This window comes from Oryctolagus cuniculus, chromosome 9 (genome assembly GCF_051225735.1).
Source record: "Oryctolagus cuniculus isolate XC-2025 breed Fujian yellow rabbit chromosome 9, ASM5122573v1, whole genome shotgun sequence".
Classification (NCBI taxonomy): domain Eukaryota; kingdom Metazoa; phylum Chordata; class Mammalia; order Lagomorpha; family Leporidae; genus Oryctolagus; species Oryctolagus cuniculus.
The window spans coordinates 11,317,477-11,338,227 of NC_142875.1; the positions used below are offsets into that span (position 1 = coordinate 11,317,477).

The window sequence follows — 20,751 nt, forward strand, 5'->3', positions numbered from 1 at the left end:
GATTAAAAACTTAGATGCCTGATCTAAGATGTTCAATGTCTAATTAATAGAAGTCCTAGAAAAGAAGTCATGAAAGTAAGGAGTGGGGTGAAATCATCGATGAAAAACCAAAGAAAATTTCCCCAAGCTGTGAAGGGCATGAGTTTTTGTAATAAAAAGTGCTACTTGACACCCAGAAAATGAATGAAAATGATAGAAACCAAGGCACATCAGGATGGAATGCCAGAAAAGTGGGAAAGAGGAACTCCTAAGAACTTCCAGAAAGAGGAGAAAGAAAAAAAAGCCACATTCAGCAAGCCAGGAGCAAGAAGAGTACTGGATGCTTTAACAGCAACAATTTCCAGCTCCGAATTCTACTTCTAATGTATACATTAATTAAAACACGTTCAGTTACACTGGGTTAAAAATGTTTTAAAGAAGGGTATTGTGGTAAAGCAGGTAAGCCAATGCTCGGGATGCTTCATCCTTTATCAGAATGCCTGGTTCAAGTCCTGGGGATGATGCAAGTACTTGGGTTCCTTGTACCCAAGGAGGGAAGGAAGGAAAATTTAAAAGTAGTTTACACAGGGCCGTGCTTGTGGTGAAGTGGGTAAAGCTGCCGACTTCAGTGCCGGCATCCCATATGGGTGCCGGTTGTAGTCCCGGCTGCTCCACTTCCAAGCTAGCTCTTTGCTATGGCCTGGGAAAGCAGTAGAGGATGGCCCAAGTCCATGGGCTCCTGCACAAGCATGGGAGACCTGAAACAAGCTCCTGGCTCCTGGTTTTGGATCGGCACAGATTTGGCCATTGCAGCCAAATGGGGAGTGAACCAGCAGATGGAAGACCTCTCTCTCTCTCTGCCTCTCCATCTCTCTCTGTGTAACTCTGACTTTCAAATAAATAAATAAATCTAAAAAAAAGAGTAGTTTACACTTGCTCCCTATTTGGAAAGACAAAAGATCTGATTTACTTACTACTATGAGGTCAAAAATCAAGTAAGAGATAATGCAGAATTCAGAAAATGGGAAGCAACCCAGAAGAGATGGAGGAGAACAGGTTTCCATAGGCAGGTGTGGTTGCTGGGAGAGGGTGGGAGGCTTCGGGAGGTAGGGTTCCAAGAAATCACAGTATGGACCTGACCAGATTGAACCTAGTAACTCTGGCCAGTGAGAAGCAGCATTGGAGTAATAGGAAAATGCAACCACAGGTACGTAGAGAACATAGTCAAAATACTACTAATCCTCCTCCTCCTCCTCCTCCTCCTCCTCCTCCTCCTACTACTAAATACAAAAAAGACAAAGGAAATATCACACATCTTGGGATAATAGTGAAGAATATTTACAGGCCGGTGCCGCAGCTCAATAGGCTAATCCTCCGCCTGCGGCGTCGGCACACCGGGTTCTAGTCCCGGTCGGGGTGCCAGATTCTGTCCCGGTTGCCCCTCTTCCAGGCCAGCTCTCTGCTATGGCCCAGGAATGCAGTGGAGGATGGCCCAAGTGCTTGGGCCCTGCACCCCATGGGAGACCAGGAGAAGCACCTGGCTCCTGGCTTCGGATCAGCGCGGTGCGCCAGCCGTGGCGGCCATTGGAGGGTGAACCAATGGCAAAGGAAGACCTTTCTCTCTGTCTCTCTCTCTCACTGTCCACTCTGCCTGTCAACAAAAGAGAATATTTACATTGTTATAGTAATAAAAATTTTCAATATTGACCTAGCTAAGGTTAATATAATTAACTGGGAAGGCAGGAATAGGGTAAATGCAATGGTAACATCTTCTCTTCCATAGATGGACTGCAGGAAATACAGACAGATTTTCAGAAGCATGAAGATAAATATCAGAAGGGGAAAATGGCTGAGAATTGAAGCCTCTTGCTTTCTGGTAACCACATGGGGCTGTTGGAGCAATGAGACCAGAGACTTCAACATGAGCCTTTTACTAATGCATCATTTGACCTCTTAAAATATTTTCAAGGACCATATACATGAAAAACATTTTAATGCAATTAATAACATGTGCACCAAGAACACAGAGTGATGAGCAAAGACCCAGTTTTGGGGGCAAGAAGCTCGCTTTGGTGAAGTCCACACTCTCCCTAATACCAGCCACTAGTCTCTCACCATCTAGTGACCACACTGTGCAAGCATTCTCGCTCTGTAGAGCTGACATGTAAGGAGAAAGCGGCAAATTTCTCCAAGATTTCAGTAGGAATTGAATAGAAATCCACATTTCTAAATCCCCTTCCTATTTCCTCATTACTATGAGTATTGTGCTTCTACTCAGCCTCTGAGATCAAAGTACTTTCTAGACTAAGCCCTCCCTCTAATTATAACTCCCTTGGACTTAATCTCTCCCTTTCTTTTACTTTAAAGCAATGCCAGGATTTGGAGGCCTTGTGAGATATTGGGCATTATTATCATACTTATCTACTCTATGCTTCATGAGAATAGTACCGTTTGGCCTCTTTGTAGCTTCTGCAAAACCTTGTCTGAGGATGTAAGAATGTAAATGTGAACCCAGCAAGGGCAGCTTTCATTGTCCACACAAATGTGGGTGTAGATAAAGATGTCCTCAGGGCTAGGAGTTCTTAAATCAGCAGATATAATCCTTGTGTTTACTTGTGTTTTTCTAACTCTGACTTAGTGGACCTACACAAACCAATGGGGTCGTTCAGGAAGTATTTTGCTAACAGCAGCAGCAGCAGGTGATTTCAAAGGGGAAAGGAAGACCAGGCAGTCTCTGGTCTGCAAATTCACTGGCAAAAGCATTGGCAAGGAAAAAAAGTAAAGCAAGGAGAGCCAGCATCAGACCCGAAATAGCCAAAAGTGTAGGCATTCATGAGCAAGCACACAGGAAGGTCATACAACCTATGAGGGAAAGTATTTGCTCTCTGTTGCTGACTCTTTGTCTCTGTCTCTCCCTCTCCTCCCACCCCACAGTCTATGTGTGTGTGCGCATGCATGTGTACGTGTGTGTGAGTGTTCTGGCATATCAAACTGAGCTTTGGATAAAAGATTCCCTCTGAATTCTCTGAAGCATATTCAGCATTATTTTCCGCACTCATAGGATTGGAAGATCTGTTGCAATCATGGTGTTTATTGAAGGCTGCTGGAACCCACAACCTCCAGACCTCAACGCTGGCCTAACTGTTGGGCTGGTTGATTTGATTTGTTTTCTTTTGTTTTACCTTTTATTCATGTACCAGCATCACTCCACGTCAGTTCCTTATCTCAAGCATCAAACATTAAAAACTGCCTCTGATACTCATTGTGCTAAGATACACATCTAGGACAGGACACAAGGAAGGATCACTGTGTTTACACACATGCCATACCATGCCTGTGGAGCAATTCAGAGCCAAATCACTGCTGGGGAAGGCAGCTTCAAGCGCATGTCTTTTCCCATGAACTTTTTCCTGCTTTTTGACTCCTCCTTCACTCATTGTATTACCAGTGTTGCCTGGAATAAAGGGACAACAAAGCTCTGCCTATTCATAGAAAATGCAGGCTTTTTCCTCCCTCTCTTTTCCTCCTTCCCACTATCACATTTCCCCCTAGATGCGGGCCATGGTTGACTTCTCAAGTCCTTGAGCCTCATCCCCCAGCACCGTCCCCATGACTCACTGCACTACACGCCAACCATCGGTCCTTTTTCTACTTCTTGCACATTCCTAAAACAGCTCAGGGTTGGCCTTTGCCTGAGTGATCCCTCGCAAGGCTCCCTTGTCCCCGAACCTTGGGCCGTCTGGATTCCCCTCAAACAGCAGCCATTCAGAAGGGCTTTCCCTGACCACTTGGTCAAAAGCCCTTCCCTTGTCCAATCATGCTTCATTCCTTACCCCGTCTTCCTTTTCTGGTAGCATGCACCACGCTCTGTCATCACTGTTGCCATTTATTCTCCACTTGTACACGTCTGAACTTCCACTTCCCGTTCACATGCAAGGTCCAGGATAGCTGGGTCCAGCCTCCTCTTGCTCTTTATTATAACCCCAATACCTTGCCCAGAGCAGCATCTCCATTCACGTTCACTGAGAGAATGAATGAATGAAAAGTTCTATCCACTTGATTAAACTTATCCGTTTGAACTGAAGAGAGTATTTCAAGCTCAATGAAAGGACCCATTTAAGCAACTAAAATACAAAAATCACTAAGGAAATTCATTCTATTTATTGTGAAAAAATCAAGAAAGACAATCTGGAGTCAGATTATTCGCAATACATACTGAACTCTCCATTTAAGGGTGGCACAAATTGTTAGAGTCAAGTTGAAGCTAAAAAAAAAAAAAAATCTGGGGCCAGTGCTGTGGCGTAGCGGGTAAAGCCACCACCTGCCGTGCCAGCATCCCATATGGGCACCGGTTCGAGTCCCAGCTGCTCCACTTCCGATCCAGCTCTCTGCTGTGACCTGGGAAAGCAGTAGAAGATGGCCCAAGTCCTTGGGATCCTGCACCCTGGCCATTGTGGCCAATTAGGGAGTGAACCAGCAGATGGAAGACCCCCCCTCCCCCGCCTCTCCTTATCTCTCTGTGTAACTCTGACTTCCAAATAAATAAATAAATACATCTTTAAAAAAATTTTAAATAAATTTAAAAAATCGTGATTTCACCCAAAACCCACTTGGATGACATTTTCAGCCAGCAGCACCTGCCAGGTTTTCAAACAGTCAAAGGTGCACTCAAGCTTTCAGGAAGACCAAGTATCCCTGGGCAGCAGTAAAAATAAGCTCAAATTTCCAAGAAAAAGAAGACCTTTTCAGCAATGCCAGGGCTGCGCAATAAAAAGGTGTGTAGTGAACATCTTTTCCAGACATCAGCAGAGAACCAAAGGGCATTTTCCCCGCCCACATGGTAAAAACACCTGGAAATATTATGAGTCTCTGGGATGAGAACTATTCTTTCACTCTCCTGAGTATTTTTGCAGTTCTTGTCGATACTGAAAGGAAATTCCAGGAGAAAAAAATCTAGAAGTGATTTTTATTGACTCCAGGAGATTCATCACTTAAATATTACTTCATCCCTTGTACAACTGGACTTCTAGTTCTTAACATGGTGCTCGGCTGTTAATCAATTACCAACCAGGAGGACATCGTAGGGGGCAGGCCAGTAGAGAGGGTACTGAACGTTTCAGAAACGCATGCGAGTCCGGCTGTGTCACCTGAGCACTGCGTGGCCTTGGCAGCCTTCCTCACCCTGCTGACTTTCAGTTTCCAAAACGGCGCGGCTGAAGGGAACATTGGTTCCCTGTAATGCTAAGCTTCTGGGAGTATATTCTCTTTGTGCACTGACCCAAAGTCTAGTCATAAATGGATATAAAGATACAAATGTGTGTGTGTGTATGTGTGTGTGCAGAGAGAAAGAGAGAGAGAGAGAGAGAGAGAGAGATGGAAATGGTGGAAACTAGTACTACTAGTTCTTAACTGTCGGGTAGCAGGCATTAAATAGAGCTATTTGAAAGGCACATTGATGCAGAGACACTGACAGAGATCTTTCATCTGCCTGTTTACTCTACAAATGCCCACAACAGCCAAAGCCAGGAGCCAAGCCCTCAATCCCATAAAGGTGATGATGACCTAACTACCGGAGCTGTCACCTGCTGCCTCCCAGGTCTGCTCTGGCACGAAGCTGAAACTAAGAGCAAAGACAGGACTCAAACCAGATACTCCAATAGGTGCTATAGGTGTTCCAAATGGTGATCAAACCACTACGCCAAATGCCAGCCTCTAGAGCTATTTCACACACGTTTCCAGACGTTAACAGACGTTCATTCACATGTGTTTTTATTGCTCCAGTAGCACTCAGGAACCCGGGGCTCCTCATTGCAGTACCATTCAGGGCTTGTGTGCGGTGTGTACCATTTCTGTCCTGTGTGAAAACTTTTATTCACTACTGGTCCCATTATTTTTACTATTATTCCAATCGCCATTATTCTTTGTGAGTCAAATAAAAAAAAGAAAGACATGCAGCTAGGCTGTGTAGGTGACGAGGTGCTGGGCAGGCCGTGGGCGAGTTCCTGAGTCAGGAGGCTTTGTCAGGAGTGCCTTCTGTGGGATTTTGATGCATGCCACAGGAATAATAATTACACTGTAAGAGCCCATGTCAGAACTGATTATTTTCCCATAATATATGCACCTTGTACAAGGAAAATTATAGGTTTGTGAGACATGGACTTGGATGTAATTTGTTTGACTAGACAATTTGCCATAAACATGTGTTATTATGATGAAAATGGTCAGTGGGACTTTTAAAATTTCATAAACAGTGAAGAAATTCAGCCACAGAAAATTTCATTTGACATAAGTCTGACAATCAATCTAGATAAATTACTGTGAATAACATAAATCAAATTCCTTAAGAGGAAGGGAGTTGTGTTAAATACAGCCAGTAACCAAAAGGAGGGGAAGCCGAGCAGCCAGAGGGAGAGCTGGGAAGACAGAGAAAGCTGGCAGGAAGAAGCAGCCAGGGGGCAGCTCCCTGGACTTCCACTGCTCAGTCACCTTCTGCCTGCCTCTAACCACAGCATCTCTGTAAATCACACTTGCCTTTCCAGCTTCAGTTGAAAGGGCCAAGCAAATTGTTCCTTTAGTTAATTCATCCCGAGTCAGTGGCTTTGCCACTACAGAATCCAGTGAAGGCTCACACGCAGCAGTTCTTGAAAACCAGCTATTTGTAGCAGTGTGGTGGTGTGTCGAAGGACTACTGAAATCAACAGGAAAATCAAGTTCACTGGTGTTTGCACTATTTTTCTAATTAACTGATTTGATAGCTCTATTTATGATTGATTGGGTACAACCACGGATGGAAAGAGAAATAGCATATACTTCCATCAACTGCTGACAAACTTTAACATGAACAAGAAAATATTAGGCCGGCGCCGCGGCTCACTAGGCTAATCCTCCATCTTGCGGCGCCGGCACACCGGGTTCTAGCCCCGGTTGGGGTGCCGGATTCTGTCCCGGTTGCCCCTCTTCCAGGCCAGCTCTCTGCTGTGGCCAGGGAATGCAGTGGAGGATGGCCCAAGTACTTGGGCCCTGCACCCCATGGGAGACCAGGAGAAGCACCTGGCTCCTGCCATCGGATCAGCACGGTGCACCAGCCGCAGCGCACCAGCTGCAGCGGCCATTGGAGGGTGAACCAACGGCAAAGGAAGACCTTTCTCTCTGTCTCTCTCTCTCACTGTCCACTCTGCCTGTCAAAAAAAAAAAAAAAAAAAAAAGATCTGACTACTCTATCTTATTAGGTTTGTTCTTCCATTATTTTTCATGACTTAGAAACTCATGTTCCTTAAGATGAATGAAATAACAAATTTAAAAAATTAAATTCATTTAATTGAGAACTTTGAGTATTGATCATTTACGTATATAGCTCATCAGATATAGCATCCATTATGAAATTCATCATTTTATGTACCATGAAAAAGGAAGAAACATAGCCAACTGTAACTATGACGTGCTCTTCTCTGACTTCTAATTTTACATTTATTAGAAAAGGTGATTTAGGCTTATTTAAAAGTATTATATATATATATATATATATATATATATATATAAAATCAATCAGAAAACCCAAGTTAAATAAGTTGGTAGAGGTATTTCTAAAACTCCCTTGAGGAGTCCAACTATTCACTTTTCAACTTGGAAACATATGACTGTTTCCCATCCATCATCTTCTATGGCATTAAGTATTGATCATGAAATTGTACTTGAAACAATGTATAAAAGAAGACAAACACCTTTGATGCTGAGGTTCTTAAAAAAATTTTATAGTCTTTTTACAAGCTGATGTTGAGTTTTTTGTATATTTGTATAGCTGTCTAACTTTTAAATTTCAACTTCTAGAATTTTGCTTTTCTCACCTGACACCATGGCCTGCCCCACCCCAACACACTTACTCGGCACTCTGCTATTGTTTCTGGGATTTTCTTCCACGCTCTTTCACACGACTTTCACAGGTTGCAAGGATGGAAGTCTGAATTCTGTGCATCACTGTGTCTTCCTTGGCCAAGAAGGACTGCAAAATACCATTAACTGCTACTGATCCAATTTCAGATTTGTTAAAAATCTGCATAAAATAATCGCCCTTTTAGAAGCAATAAAATATGATATTTACCTTATTAAACATTTTCAATATTGAGAGGTAGACACATACTGCTGCTCACAAAAGTCAGACAAATAAAATAAGATAACACTGCTACTAAAATACAGAGAAGGCATTCGTGAACAACGTCAACTTCTTTTGGAAGAATTGGCCTTAGGCTAAATGACGAAGGTAAAATTTATTCTGCACCTTTGATTTTCCATTCCAGTTACTTCTTTCTCCTCTTCCACCTGTTGTCAGGTAACTCAGTTTCCTGTCATTCTGCTTGAGGCATGGGATCATCCCATGTTTTTCCTTTAGCAACACGTACCTGCCTGGAATCACTTAGCCATTCATTCAAGAAATAGTCAATGTGCATTTACTAAGGATTATCAAGAATGAGGCTGAAATTTGAGCAGAAAGGTCCACAAAGATAGACTGGAAGACTATTTTCCCCTATTTCTAATATTTCTCATGGTTACAAAGATAGGTCTTACTGCATTCTTGAAGTCAGTGGTATTGTCCCACATCTGCCATAATTTGTGACATCCAGCATTGGGTCCCAAGTACAGAAACAGCCATACGCCCTAGACTCTTCTTCAGAAAAGCACTTGCCAACAAGTTAGGCGGAGAGGAGCAGGCTGGAAGCCTCCAGCAGTTGGCCTCCTCAGAGAGTAACTCAACATTCAAAGCAAGGTCATGCTGTATCAGGATGGTCAGGCACTGACTGGACAAGACAGGGCTGTAGAGGCCAGTCATCTCGGCCCTGTGTCCAATGTCTCCCACAAATCTCCTCGGTATCTATCCTTCAGCCCAGATGGCTAATCACAACAGTCTTAGCTTCTACTGAACATGTAATGACAGCTACTTAATTTTTGCACTGTACTGTAAGTGCTCTGTATGTGTTGTATTTTTTCAACAACTTGAAGGTATCTGTTATAGATAGCACACAGTTGATGCCCTTCTCAGGGCATGACTGTTACATGAACTCAGCAAATCTTCTGTAGTTTTAAAATCCAGAATTCCCCAACACAATCATTCTAAATCCTACTCTCTGTGGGTCTTGTGCCTAAAATTACATGATAGTTTATTGTCTTCACCTCTCTGTCCCACTTCTTCTACTTCCATCTTGTCTCTCCTGGGAGCATTTATATTAAAATTAATTGCATATAAATTATCTCAGAATCTGCTTCTGAGAAATTTGAACTACAATAACTTATCAAGTAAAAACACCATTGTTTGAATTGGAAAATTCAGTTACAAAGATTCATTATACCAATTGTTTGGCATTATATAAACACAAAAACCAAATCATGGCCATATTTTTATTTTGTTATATAACTTCGTGAAAATTTATGCATAAAACTTTTAGTGTAATTCCTTTCACTGAATATTTTATTTAAGAAGGGACACAAAATTTGATATAATTTAGTTATCATACCGCCTGGAAGTAGATGATGAATCCAATTGTCTCTTACGGCTTTTTCCAGTCCAACAATGTAAGAATGGTTTGAAGACTAATGAGAACATACTTATTCAACATCATCTTCTATTTTATTTTCACATAGAAATAGGAAGCTTTGGTTCCCTGGTGGTTTAGTAATTTGACATTATCACACCTGTATTTCAAGATTGATTTCTGGTCAAAGAATGGAAAATTTTCAGTTCATAACATAAAAACATTTGACTGTCTCACTAAAAATACTCATTTCCTTAAAGGGAAAATTATTCATCCGAAGCATTTAAATCTTAAACAAGTAAGTTTATGAACTTATTGGTATTTAGTTAATTCATTAAACAATATTGAGAGGTTTTCTTTGGTAAAAAAAAAAAGTATAAGATAAGGAAAATAGGGGATTCAAAAGCTTCTAAAGTTAAGTTACCCTCTTTAAGGGCCTCAAAATCTAAATAAGAAATATTTTTGTAAATAATTACCATAAAAGACAATATTAAGCCAACACAAGGCCAAATTACCCACTGAAAAATAGTAACATAGAATACTGTGTCAAGTGAATAAATATATGGCGCATATTTTTCAAACATTTCCCTGAATTACCTTTACTATTATATACTCTTTATTTTTAGAGTCTGGCTACAATCTTACCAATCCCAATTATACAGGTTACCACTGGGATGACAGAGGTTGAATAGCTTCTATTTACCCTGTAATACATGTTTCTTAAAGGATCCTTTCACAAATTTCATAAGATTCTAAAAGTCTTGGTCATTTTTCCCCTTGATGATTTGCTTCCTAATCTCTCTTCTTTCTCTGTAGGTATTTTCCACGTGAAGAAGAGCTCCTGAATTCTAAGAAATCTGTGTTAGCACAGAATTCTTTGACTTCAGAAAATCACAAGGATTTGATTCAAGCCTCTTAAATTGCATAATCCAAGTTGTCGCATATACAATAAAACCTGCAGAAATAATGCTACTTGGCATCAAAGAATGTCCACAGGAAGCATTGCTAATCGTTTACTGAGCTTAACTACTTAAGCTAAACTTCAGCCCCAGGAAAAACCAGTTCTACACTCAGTGTTCCACGTGCACAAGTGAGCAAGGCTAGGAAATGATGAAGACGTCTCACTTTAAATTCATGGTCAATTATTTCAAGTGGGTTCTTGAGACTACCAGTCATGCCATATGTCCCTTGTCCAGCCACTCCTTCGTTCTAATTGATGATTACATATTTTTTTTTCCTGTCAAACCTGCAGCATATCCTTCCTCAGTCCTCACTCTCACTTAAGGAGTGTCTTCCTAGTACACTGAAATAAAGTGAAATCAATTAGACAATAATTTCCGTAAGTTCATGCCACCAAGTCACCTACTATCTGTATCAGGACTTAATGCTCTATCTTGTTTCTGTTCATGTGAATGAATGGATGAACCCCCTGGGCTTCTAGATTGGCCAGCTCTGCTTTGCTTACTGGCTCCCAGCCCATGTCTCTATGCAAGGGCACTGCCCTATTTATTTGCCTATCTCTACTGCATCATCAAGTAGACGGTCAGTACAAATGCCATGCTGTTGTGTTTCCCATCTTAAAAAAAAAACAAAACTCTGATCCACTTTCTCCTTCAGTTCCCACACCATTTCTCTCTAATTACAGCAAAATCCTTGAAAGAGTTGTCTACCTATAAGGCCTCCATTCTCATATGCTCATCTCCTGAAACTCTAAAAGATGGAGTGCCTCAAGCTCAGTTTGGGATCACTTCTCTATTATGTTTGCCCATAACAAAGACACCTCCTAGGGGACTTCAACCTCTCTCTTGTCTCCAGATACCCTCTATAACGCTGCAAACTCTCAGATTTATAACTCTAATTCTTCTGTTCCAAGTTCTTCTCTGTTATTTATATTTATGCAGTAGTATTATGTAAATATACATATATATCTTTCTATAGGATATATAATACACCATAGCAGATACATATGTGTAGAACACAAATGCCTATATATGTGATAGATAGAACATAGATACATAGAAATCAAAACTCAGAGTCTTCTCTTGTGATCTACCACAGATACAGAAATTACAGTCCCAAAACCAAGCTCTTGTTGTTTCTCCTTCCACACCTAACCTGTTTCTCCTACCATCTTCTCAATCTCAATAAACAGTACACCCACTCATTTGGAGGTTCAGGCCCCAAACCTGAGTGCCATTGAGAGTTTTTGCAGCCCACACTCTCTCTCATAGCCCACATTCTATCCAACAGCGAATCCTGTCAGAACCTTTGAAAAACACTTTGGACCAGAGTGCGTCTCACCGTCTCCACTGCTCTCACTCCATCCCAAGCCGCCGACATCTCCTCTTGCCTGGATCACAAAGCCAGTTAATCAGATCTCTTTGCTCCTTCTCTTATTCCCCTTGGCCGACAGCTTAGCCAGAACAACCCTTGAAGCACAGTTGGATTAGGGGACTCCTTTGCTGCAAATCTTTTCATTCTTTGGGGAAATACAAAAACCAAAGTTTTTTAAATGATTCACAAGCCCTTACATGACCTGTACACCACTTCCCTGCCTCTTGGTTCCATCTCTTACTCCTCTCTCCCTTGCTCACCTCATTTCAGTCACAGTGAGGTCTTCACTCTTGCTTAAAATTGCCAGGTGCACTTCACTTCAAACCCTCAGTACCACATATTCTCTCCACTCAGAACGTTCTTCCCACAAATATCTGCAGACTCTCTTTCTTTAAAAGCTCATAGAGTCATTTGTTTCCTTTGAAAAATATAAAGCACATGAAACAAGACAAAAAATGTCTTTTTCGCTAATATAGTAGACCAGGCTATTATTTCATTAAAGTTAATGAGCACTTCTAAACCTAATTTGCAGCAATTGGCTCATGGGGTGCTCCCCACTGCTGGTAATTGGAAACCTGGGAAAAGGTGGTGTAAACACTATTTGACAGCACAGTAAGTTTCCAGGTAGGGAAATTTTGGGTTTATTTCAGAGCTTATGGATGACATCATAGGCCTAGATTTTTCCTCCCTCATACTCAGGTGAGCTCTGGTCTTGGGCTTGTCCCTTGATGGCCACAGATGACTGTGTCTACTGCAAACTTCACCAACTCACCCAGAATACCTTACAGAGGTAGTGTGTGGCTGAATTAAATTACTTTTTATGTGAGAAGCATTTTCTCAGAAGCTCTCATCAGTTTCCCCAACAAGTCACCTTGTCCAGGAAGCTGTCACATGCTTATGTCCAAAGCAACTACTGGAGACAGAAAGAAATTAACACAGCTGTTAATTGGAACTAATAGTTGGCATGTGCTCTGAACAGATGGACAAGAGGAGAGAAAGCTAATTTGTCAGACAACCAACAGTGTCTACCTGTAGGTGATTAGAGAGAATTTTGGATAATACTCCATAGCCTATAGATTTGTCAGCATCAGATTCTTTTTCCCCCATAACCAAATACATTTCTTCAAAATTTTATTCAATAGCGATCAACAAATATTCGTTGACTAAAACACAACAGGTCTAAAAGCCTTTCCTACAGGAAATGATCTAAGTTGAAAGTTTTTCGCCCAAGAGCCATTTGCTTCTGCTAACCTCTACAGATTACATTGAATCAATTAAAAACTAATTAAAAATTTAAATTTAAAAAATCCTCAAGAGACAAAATACTAGGATTAAAATTTCCCGGAAATTTGTGTGAGACGTTTCACCAGAAATTCTTCTCTGCTGCCCATCGATTGAGTTGATGGTGAACAAGAAGATGGCACAGCCTTTAGGTATATGCAATCCTCAGGCAAGTCTATGACCTAGGGAATTGCTTTTCACTAGAAGTATACCAATGTTGGAACCACTTAGGAAAGGTGTACTTATCCTTTTGTGGATCACATTATGCTTGGCAAAACAGTAACAGCATATGTGAATCCAGAAGGCTTAGGTACTTCCTATGTAAAGAAATAAGAAATATAGAGTTATAACATGGGAAGACACAAAGCCAATGGTTATTAAAATATGTGAACCCCCTAAAAGCTCCTTGTACATAAAGTGTATGAAACTTACATAAAAGAAAGTACATAAATATATTGCAAAACAGCCAAATTAGACATCAGTGAAAGGGCTGTGCCATCTTCCTGAATGGAATGGCTATTACAAAGATGTCAGTTATTCACAAGCGACTCAAATGCTTAACGGAATGCCACTCAGAATCTTAATGTGCTGCTTTTTTGGACAGCATAAAGCAGTTCCAAAATTAATTTGCAGAAATAATCATACTATGACTAAGAAAAACAAAAAGTTTAAAAAAGGGAGTTGGCAAATGGACTTTTCTTCTTTTAAAAGATTTTTTTTAAAGTTTTCATTTAATGAATGCATCTTTTCACAGATACAACTTTAGGAATACAGTGGTTCTTTCCCCCCATGCCCACCCTCCCCTCCCCACTCCCATCCCACCTGCCTCTCCCTCTCCCATCTCCTACTTCATTATGGTTCATTTTTAGTTTGACTTTATATACAGAGGACCAACTCCATGCTAAGCATAGACTGTTAATTTAGTTGAAAGGCTGAGCAACAGAACATGAAGGTGGGTAGATAGAGAAAGAGGGAGAGGAAGGGAGGAAGGGAGGTAGAGAGGGATGGAGAGAGGAATGGGGGAGGGGGAGAGAGGGAGAGAGAAAGAGAGCGAGCACAAGCATGAGAGAGCACTTTTAACCACTGGGTCATGCCCCAGATGGCTGCAGCAGCCACTCGGGGCCTGGTTGAAAAGCATGAACTCCGTCCCCATCTCCCATGTGGATGGCAGGGGCCCACTTGGGCCATCAGGTGCAGGTGATGTAAGCAGAGAGCTATGTAAGAAGCAGAGTAGCTGGGACTGGAACTGTCATTCCAATGTGTGATGTGAGGAACACGAGTGCGGCCTAACTTGCTATGCCACAATGCCAGAGGCAAGAGGACCTTTCCTGCCAGCTATCCAAGCATGTTTTATAGAGAAAATGCTTAAACTGGAATATACTGTGTGCACGAGTAGACATCTACATTATACCACAGAAATGATATCTCCAAAATTTACCTTCTAAATTCAATAAACTTTAATGGTTATGGTGGGCTATTTGGTCAACAGTTTTCTTAAAATAAAATTAAATGACTCTTTCACTTGATTCCAAAGCCTAACTAAATTTTAGGTTAAATAAAGATTGGTACAGATTTATAAGTAGAGATATGTTGATAGAAAATACACAAGATAGATGGAATAAAAACAATGTGAAAAATCCCAAAGATGCTGAAGATAGAGCAATAGGTAAAACAGACAGTCTTTCAACTAAATTAACAGTCTATGCTTAGCATGGAGTTGGTCCTCTGTATATAAAGTCAAACTAAAAATGAACCATAATGAAGTAGGAGATGGGAGAGGGAGAGGCAGGTGGGATGGGAGTGGGGAGGGGAGGGTGGGCATGGGGGGAAAGAACCACTGTATTCTAGTCTAGCAGTGCAGACAATGAACAAATAATTGTGTAAAATATAGAGAAGGGGAGGAGCATTTAGCCTGGTGGTTCAGACTCCAAGTGGGATGCCTGTGTCCCATATCAGAGTACTTGGGTTCAAAACCTGGTTCCAGCTCCTGACTCCAGCTTCCTGTTGGTGCAAAACCTGGGGGGATGGGGGCGGGGGAGCAGAGATGGCCGGAGCAGTTCCGTTTCCCCCATCCATGTAGGAAACTAGGACTGAATTCTTCGTGGCTGTCTCTAACCCCGCCAAGGCATAGCTGTTGGAGGTGCAGAGCACTTAGGGGAGTGAAACAGTAGATAAGAGGTGTTTTTTCTCTTTCAAATAAATAAATTATTTTAAAAATTGTAAAAATTATGTGTGAAAAGGTAAGGGATACAACAATTTAAGCTAAGGAATAAGAAGATTAGAAGCAATGAAATTTTAGGTACGGCTCATGGGGAAGTTTCACTGAAGAGATAATATATGGGAAGTGAAGGAATGAGCCCAAAAGACCTCTGAAAGAAGAGTACTCAAGAGCAAAGAGTGAGTGCAAAGGCCCTGAGGTAGAAGCCTCACCTACCAGTAGAAGCAGAAGATAGGATGATTTGGACAGGATCTGACAAGAGCTGAGAGTGTGAGATTAAGTAGCAAAAATGTGGGTTATATTTTCCCAACATTTACTATGAAAAATTTCATAGTAAAACTACAAGAACTGTACAGTATTCTCCCAGACACACACCAGCTCGATGATACCATTAGCAGTTTCCTATACTTGCCCTATTACATACCCATCATTCCTTATATACATTCATCAATCTATTTGGTTTGTGACGTATTTCAAAGTAGCTTGCAGATGTCTATAGCTTTCTACCTAAATAACTCAGCATACATATGAACTAGAGCTCAATTTACAGTTTATTCTTTAAAGTCTGCATAAAGAAATCAGTTAAATATTCAGAACTCCCCAAATCTTCCTCCATGCCCCTTCCCAGCCAATGCCTCCTGTATCTCAGGATGAACCACTGTTTTTATTTTTTTCATCACTAATTTTTCTTGTTCTTAAAAAATGCATATTGATTGAGCCATGCGGTAGTAATGTTTTGTTTAAAAAATACAGTTAAATGATGTAATAGCAGTCAATTATGAAATAACCAGCCTGGAGTTTATAGCATAATTAAAATTCCTTCAGTGTCTTGGACCACAAAAAGTACAACAAAGTTACCATGCCTATGTATTCTCCATTTGCCATCCTGGTGATAATTATTTTTATTATTTTATCAGCTGTTTTATTTATTTCTAAAGGTCTTAAGGAATAAAACCTTACAAAGCAAGGAGGAAGGAGAGGGAAAGGGGGAGGGGGAGAGAGGGTGATTTTAAAGAGTACCAGCCTTAAACGGTAGAGTTAGAAACATACCAGGGGATTCCAATTCAATCCCATCAAGGTGGCATGTACCAATGCCATCTAACTAGTCCAAGTGATCAATTTCTGTTCACAATTGATCATAATGATAGGACTAAGAGCCAAAGGGATCACATAAACAAGAATAGTGTCTGCAAATACTAGCTGATAGAATCAAAAAGGGAGAGAACGACCCAACATGGGAAGCGAGATACACAGCAGACCCATAGAATGGCAGATGTCCTAAACAGCACTCTGGCCTCAGAATCAGCCCTTAAAGCATGTGGATCCAGCTGAAAAGCCCATGAGAGTATTACAGGCATGGAAAGCCAAAACACTCTGGCCAAAAAAAAAAAAAAAACCAACAACAACAACAACAACTAAATCAACTAAATGAAAGACCTCCACGAGTGAGATCCCAGTGGAATGAACAGGTCATCAAAGAAGGAGGTACCTTTCTCTGAAGGGAGGAGAGAACTTCCATTCTGACTACGACCTTGCCAAAATATGATCAGAATCGGTGAACTCAAAAGGCTTCCATAGCCTTGGCAACTCATGACAAGAGCCTAGGGTGATTACTGATGCCATAAACAAGAGTGTCAATTTGTTAAGTCAACAATAGGAGTCACTGTGCACTTACTCCTCATGTAGAATCTCTGTCCTTAATGTGCTGTACAGTGTGATTTAATGCTGTAACTAGTACTCAAACAGTATTTTTCACTTTGTGTTTCTATGTGGGTGCAAACTGTTGAAATCTTTACTTAATGTATGCTAAACTGATCTTCTGTATATAAAGATAATTGAAAATGAATCTTGATGTGAATGGAAGGGGAGAGGGAGAGGGAAAGGGGAGGGTTGCGGGTGGGAGGGAAGTTATGGGGGGGAAGCCATTGTAATCCATATTCTGTACTTTGGAAATTCATATTCATTAAATAAAAGTTAAAAAAAAAAGATTACCAGCCTTGAGACTCCGGGAGCTGAGTTTGGAAGATTCCTAACCCCTAACCGCAGGGATCGGATCCCACGCTCCAGTGCAACCACCTCAACCACGCTGGATGACACAGGGTCTGGTCCCTCAGAGGCATTGGCCTTGTGCAGCTTTGCATTGACTCTGCATCACAAAGGATAAGAAATTGTTTGACAAGGCTTCCGCTGTGAATGAGAGAAAATGAGAGGGAGCCAACACTTTCACTTAGAAGATGATTTCCACACCAAGAGACTAATGTTCAGAAGCCAACTGCCGTGGATGTGCTGTGAACAGGTGTGTTAGAGTAAGACGTCTGCATTTCAAATCTGCTCTAAAGTTGCCCGGCTCTGTGGAGCAGCGACTTGCGAGCTGAATCATACACTACCCGGGAAGTGCTACGCAAGTACCCACTGATGCTAAAAGATCCCGAATGTCTCTCCACGGATTTCATTTCCCTACATAGAAATGCTTTGTTTCTGGTGACCAGATAATCCAATCATCTGATTGGAGGAGTTTGAACGTCTTGTTTCGATCCACATTTACGGTTATCTGGTAGGTAATTGCGAATAAAACTCTTATTTTTATTTGCCTGTTTACATGATGATTTATTTTATTAGAGATCACAGTTTAAGGAAAAAGCCAAAGATCGTTTGAAAAAATCAGTCATTGATGTCAGTTTGTGTGTTTTAGCAAAGGTTAAGCATTCTGCCAGAACACCTGTAGCAGGTGTACAAGCAGACTAGGGCATAGCATGAGTGACTAGGAGATGCCACTTCCATCCTTACTAGTTCTTACAAAAATTGTAGTAATAAAAATACTAAAGGACAAAGTAGCGATGTTGTCAAAATCACTAAGAATTTCAGACATTTTAATTCCACCTTATAGCACATATTAGGCATTGTTCTATTAAATATATTTTTGTCACTAAGTAGAAATGAATCTAGAAGAACTAAACATGTTTTGATGGACCCGGTTAGTGGAGCTATTTAAGACACATGTTGTTTCCCGGGAGAAATCAGTTCAGGCTTTTAGAAGCAGCTATGCAGATATGCTGTAAAAGACAAAAGTTGTGTTCAGTGACCTCTGTTTTTGAGAAACAGGTGGTCCAGGTTTTATACAGTAGCTACTGTTGAAAATAACCATCAAAACTAGACAAAATATGAGAATTAAAAAAAAAATTCTAGGCACACAGCAGGTGAAGCTACCATTTGGGACACTGGAATCCCATTTTGCAGTGCCTATTCGAGCCCTGGGTCTACTGCTAATCCAGGTTCCTGCTAATGCATCCTGGGAGGAGGTAGATGATGGCTCATGGGATTGGGCCACTGCTATTCATGAGAGTGGCCTGGGTGGAATTCCAGGTTCCTTTCTTTGGTCTCTTTCTCTCTCCTCCCTTTCTCTCTCCCCTTTCTCTCACTCTACCTTTCAAGTACATAAAAATAAACAGACATTCAAAAAATATTCTTCCAAAGCATGGCTGGCACTGTGGCATAGCAGGTAAAGCTGCCACCTTCAGTGCCAGCATCCATCATGGGCACCAGTTAGAATCCCAGCTGCTCCACTTCTGAAACAGCTCCCTGCTAATGTGCCTGGGAGAGTGTCGCTCCCCCTCTTCATGGAGGAACGACACTAAGCCCTGCCTAGGCTTCACATCCGAGTCACGGCACCATTATGTCGCTCCCCGTCTTCGTGGAGGAACGACACAGGACCCTGCGCTGTTCTTTTGTCTGCTCGGCCCTCCCCGGGTTTGCTGCTGGTTCTTCCCGGGTTGGCTACCGATCCTTCCACCTCCGTGGAAGGGCGGTTCCCCCTGCCACATTCCCCACTTCCGCGGGGGAGCGGCACACCGCCGGCCGGCTCTCTCGGGGGCTGCACAGGTGTTCCTTCAGCTAGATGTTCCCCTTAGATGTTCCCGGTGCATGTTGTCTCTCTCCTCCTTTATAGTCCTCTTCCGCCAATCCCAACTCTGCTACCCACACACCGAGTACGCTGCTCTCCTCCAATCAGGAGCAGGTCCTGCTGCTTATTGGTTGAACTGGAGGCAGCTGTGTAGAAGCTGTTTCTCCCTTCTCAGCGCCATATTGTGGGAGAGCAGATGCATAGAATAAGTCTTAATTCCAGTAACTTAGTCTAGTCCGAGTTGCTCCCAGTTGCTCCCCACAGGAGAGCAGAGAAGATGGTCCAAGTGCTTGTGCCCCTGTACCCACAGGGAGACACAAAAGAAGCTCCTGGCTCCTGGCTCCTGCTCCTGGCTTTGGCCTGGCCCAGTCCTGGCCCTTGTGGCCAATTGGGGAGTGAACCAGCAGATGGAAGACCTCTCTCTCTCTCTCTGCCTCTCTCTCTCTTTCTCTGCCTCTGCCTCTCTGCAACTCTGCTTTTCAAATGAATAAATAAATCCTTAAAAAAATTCTTCCTAAAGCCATCAAAGAATTGACCATACAGTACTAATCATCAGGCCAAATGCAGATACCAAGAAAGAAACCCATTTCTACCATAAAAGAATTTGCCCATCTGGGTGAAACTGAACTTTTGTTGTCCAGCACACGGGGTAGGAGAGCAGAAAAAGAAGCCTCAGATTTGCCATTGGATTCCTGAAACTTAGGAAGCCAGAGGACCTGGAGGAAAGTTGTCCTGAGTAGGGGGGAAGCACTGTGATCTTGTGCTAGCACAGCGTTGCAGACTAAATGCCTCCCTGTAAGTGATACCAAAAGCTATAAGCCAAGGGGTCGGCATGTGGCATAGCTTTAATGCGTGGGACAGCTGCATCCCCTATCAGAGTGCCTGGGTTCGACTCTCACCTTCTCACCTCTGCTTCTGCCTCTGATCCAGCTTCCTGCTAATGCACACCCTGGGAAGCAGATGGCTCACTTGGGTCCTGTCACCATGTGGGAGACCCAGATGGAGCACCTGGCTCCTGCCTTTGGCCCAGCCCAGCCCTCACTGTGGTGGGCATTTAGGGAGTGAAGCAAGTGCAGTAGCAGATGGAAGACCTCTCTCTCTCCCTCTCTCCCTCTCCCCCCCCCACTCCCTTCAAATGATACAAATGAACTTTAAAAAAATTTTTAATAATCTAGAAGTCATGAATTTTGGTCAAACTTGTACTGTGGACTATTAGTGTCTTTAGATGTTTGACCAAAGCTACCACAAATCCTCTCTGGAGAAATCTTCTTCATTTTAACCTTCAATAATTTTATGAGGAAACTTTTTTCCAGAGAGTTTCTAGTGAAAAAATAACCAAGCTACATGGGGAAAACAAACTCCATGAGAAAGAATTCGCAGAGAAAACAGATGGCAGAAACAGACTTATAAAATTGTCAGATGTTGGAATGATCAGACATATATTGTAAGAGAATTACATTTAATATGTTCAAAGTACAAATGAAGAGCAAGCTAAAAAAAATCTGTTGGAAATA

The 20,751-nt window shown here is 41.9% G+C and overlaps 1 long non-coding RNA gene across 1 annotated transcript; it reads right to left on the reverse strand.

The window, feature by feature from the left end:
* Positions 1-11,809: 11,809 nt before the first annotated feature.
* Positions 11,810-17,505, reverse strand: LOC149124502 (uncharacterized). The gene is made up of 3 exons (XR_016213721.1): positions 17,329-17,505; positions 12,098-12,255; positions 11,810-11,982 (listed from the first exon to the last, which is right to left on the reverse strand). It is a non-coding gene; the product is annotated as an uncharacterized LOC149124502 (long non-coding RNA).
* Between the last annotated feature and the right edge of the window lie 3,246 nt (positions 17,506-20,751).